Genomic DNA, 2500 nt, shown 5'->3' with positions numbered 1-2500 from the left:
ATGAAAACAGCTTCCAGCCCCTTTCATGAAGGACTACTTGTGCATATTGCAAGATGTCAGTTTCTAAGTGAATGAGCAAAAGAGCATACAGCACCTGGTATTCCCAGGCGGTCTCCCATCCAAGTACTAACCAGGCCCGACCCTGCTTAGCTTCCGAGATCAGACGTGATCGGGCGTTGCCAGGCTGGTATGGCCGTACGAAATAAGTTGACAACCATAGGCTACTTATCCATATACAGATTTAGCAATTCACAATGCAAGGTGGTCTCTCTCTCTCTCTCTCTCTCTCTCTCTCTCTCTCTCTCGTGTCAAAATGAAAACAGCTTCCAGCCCCTTTCATGAAGGACTACTTGTGCATATTGCAAGATTTCAGTTTCTAAGTGAATGAGCAAAAGAGCATACAGCACCTGGTATTCCCAGGCGGTCTCCCATCCAAGTACTAACCAGGCCCGACCCTGCTTAGCTTCCGAGATCAGACGAGATCAGGCGTTGCCAGGCTGGTATGGCCGTACGAAATAAGTTGACAACCATAGGCTACTTATCCATATACAGATTTAGCAATTGACAATGCAAGGTAGTCTCTCTCTCTCTCTCTCTCTCTCTCTCTCTCTCTCTCGTGTCAAAATGAAAACAGCTTCCAGCCCCTTTCATGAAGGACTACTTGTGCATATTGCAAGATGTCAGTTTCTAAGTGAATGAGCAAAAGAGCATACAGCACCTGGTATTCCCAGGCGGTCTCCCATCCAAGTACTAACCAGGCCCGACCCTGCTTAGCTTCCGAGATCAGACGTGATCGGGCGTTGCCAGGCTGGTATGGCCGTACGAAATAAGTTGACAACCATAGGCTACTTATCCATATACAGATTTAGCAATTCACAATGCAAGGTGGTCTCTCTCTCTCTCTCTCTCTCTCTCTCTCTCTCTCTCGTGTCAAAATGAAAACAGTTTCCAGCCCCTTTCATGAAGGACTACTTGTGCATATTGCAAGATGTCAGTTTCTAAGTGAATGAGCAAAAGAGCATACAGCACCTGGTATTCCCAGGCGGTCTCCCATCCAAGTACTAACCAGGCCCGACCCTGCTTAGCTTCCGAGATCAGACGAGATCGGGCGTTGCCAGGCTGGTATGGCCGTACGAAATAAGTTGACAACCATAGGCTACTTATCCATATACAGATTTAGCAATTGACAATGCAAGGTAGTCTCTCTCTCGTGTCAAAATGAAAACAGCTTCCAGCCCCTTTCATGAAGGACTACTTGTGCATATTGCAAGATGTCAGTTTCTAAGTGAATGAGCAAAAGAGCATACAGCACCTGGTATTTCCAGGCGGTCTCCCATCCAAGTACTAACCAGGCCCGACCCTGCTTAGCTTCCGAGATCAGACGAGATCGGGCGTTGCCAGGCTGGTATGGCCGTACGAAATAAGTTGACAACCATAGGCTACTTATCCATATACAGATTTAGCAATTTACAATGCAAGGTGGTCTCTCTCTCTCTCTCTCTCTCGTGTCAAAATGAAAACAGCTTCCAGCCCCTTTCATGAAGGACTACTTGTGCATATTGCAAGATTTCAGTTTCTAAGTGAATGAGCAAAAGAGCATACAGCACCTGGTATTCCCAGGCGGTCTCCCATCCAAGTACTAACCAGGCCCGACCCTGCTTAGCTTCCGAGATCAGGCGTTGCCAGGCTGGTATGGCCGTACCAAATAAGTTGACAACCATAGGCTACTTATCCATATACAGATTTAGCAATTGACAATGCAAGGTAGTCTCTCTCTCTCTCTCTCTCGTGTCAAAATGAAAACAGCTTCCAGCCCCTTTCATGAAGGACTACTTGTGCATATTGCAAGATGTCAGTTTCTAAGTGAATGAGCAAAAGAGCATACAGCACCTGGTATTCCCAGGCGGTCTCCCATCCAAGTACTAACCAGGCCCGACCCTGCTTAGCTTCCGAGATCAGACGAGATCGGGCGTTGCCAGGCTGGTATGGCCGTACGAAATAAGTTGACAACCATAGGCTACTTATCCATATACAGATTTAGCAATTGACAATGCAAGGTAGTCTCTCTCTCTCTCTCTCGTGTCAAAATGAAAACAGCTTCCAGCCCCTTTCATGAAGGACTACTTGTGCATATTGCAAGATGTCAGTTTCTAAGTGAATGAGCAAAAGAGCATACAGCACCTGGTATTCCCAGGCGGTCTCCCATCCAAGTACTAACCAGGCCCGACCCTGCTTAGCTTCCGAGATCAGACGAGATCGGGCGTTGCCAGGCTGGTATGGCCGTACAAAATAAGTTGACAACCATAGGCTACTTATCCATATACAGATTTAGCAATTGACAATGCAAGGTGGTCTCTCTCTCTCTCTCTCTCGTGTCAAAATGAAAACAGCTTCCAGCCCCTTTCATGAAGGACTACTTGTGCATATTGCAAGATTTCAGTTTCTAAGTGAATGAGCAAAAGAGCATACAGCACCTGGTATTCCCAGGCGGTCTCCCATC

General features: G+C 46.9%; 7 non-coding genes and 2 pseudogenes across 7 annotated transcripts; all 9 read right to left on the bottom strand.

The window, feature by feature from the left end:
* Nucleotides 1–82: 82 nt before the first annotated feature.
* LOC146254986 (5S ribosomal RNA) lies at nt 83–201 on the bottom strand. Its single transcript, XR_014730392.1, has one exon. It is a non-coding gene; the product is annotated as a 5S ribosomal RNA (ribosomal RNA).
* A 194-nt stretch (nt 202–395) lies between these two features.
* Nucleotides 396–514, bottom strand: LOC146254985 (5S ribosomal RNA). Its single transcript, XR_014730722.1, has one exon. It is a non-coding gene; the product is annotated as a 5S ribosomal RNA (ribosomal RNA).
* A 192-nt stretch (nt 515–706) lies between these two features.
* LOC146254984 (5S ribosomal RNA) lies at nt 707–825 on the bottom strand. The gene has a single exon (XR_014730391.1). It is a non-coding gene; the product is annotated as a 5S ribosomal RNA (ribosomal RNA).
* A 192-nt stretch (nt 826–1017) lies between these two features.
* LOC146254983 (5S ribosomal RNA) lies at nt 1018–1136 on the bottom strand. The gene has a single exon (XR_014730744.1). It is a non-coding gene; the product is annotated as a 5S ribosomal RNA (ribosomal RNA).
* Nucleotides 1137–1300: 164 nt separating this feature from the next.
* Nucleotides 1301–1419, bottom strand: LOC146254982 (5S ribosomal RNA). The gene has a single exon (XR_014730906.1). It is a non-coding gene; the product is annotated as a 5S ribosomal RNA (ribosomal RNA).
* A 176-nt stretch (nt 1420–1595) lies between these two features.
* On the bottom strand, nt 1596–1704 carry LOC146254981 (5S ribosomal RNA; annotated as a pseudogene).
* A 174-nt stretch (nt 1705–1878) lies between these two features.
* LOC146254980 (5S ribosomal RNA) lies at nt 1879–1997 on the bottom strand. Its single transcript, XR_014730732.1, has one exon. It is a non-coding gene; the product is annotated as a 5S ribosomal RNA (ribosomal RNA).
* A 172-nt stretch (nt 1998–2169) lies between these two features.
* LOC146254979 (5S ribosomal RNA) lies at nt 2170–2288 on the bottom strand. Its single transcript, XR_014730593.1, has one exon. It is a non-coding gene; the product is annotated as a 5S ribosomal RNA (ribosomal RNA).
* A 174-nt stretch (nt 2289–2462) lies between these two features.
* The window catches only part of LOC146254978 (5S ribosomal RNA), a 109-nt pseudogene continuing 71 nt past the window's right edge, over nt 2463–2500 (bottom strand).

The sequence above is a fragment of the Hypomesus nipponensis genome, chromosome 15 (genome assembly GCF_054491055.1).
Source record: "Hypomesus nipponensis isolate SF chromosome 15, ASM5449105v1, whole genome shotgun sequence".
Lineage (NCBI taxonomy): Eukaryota > Metazoa > Chordata > Actinopteri > Osmeriformes > Osmeridae > Hypomesus > Hypomesus nipponensis.
The sequence above is the reverse complement of the archived record's forward strand: the minus strand, read 5'-3'. Positions and strand labels throughout refer to the sequence as shown.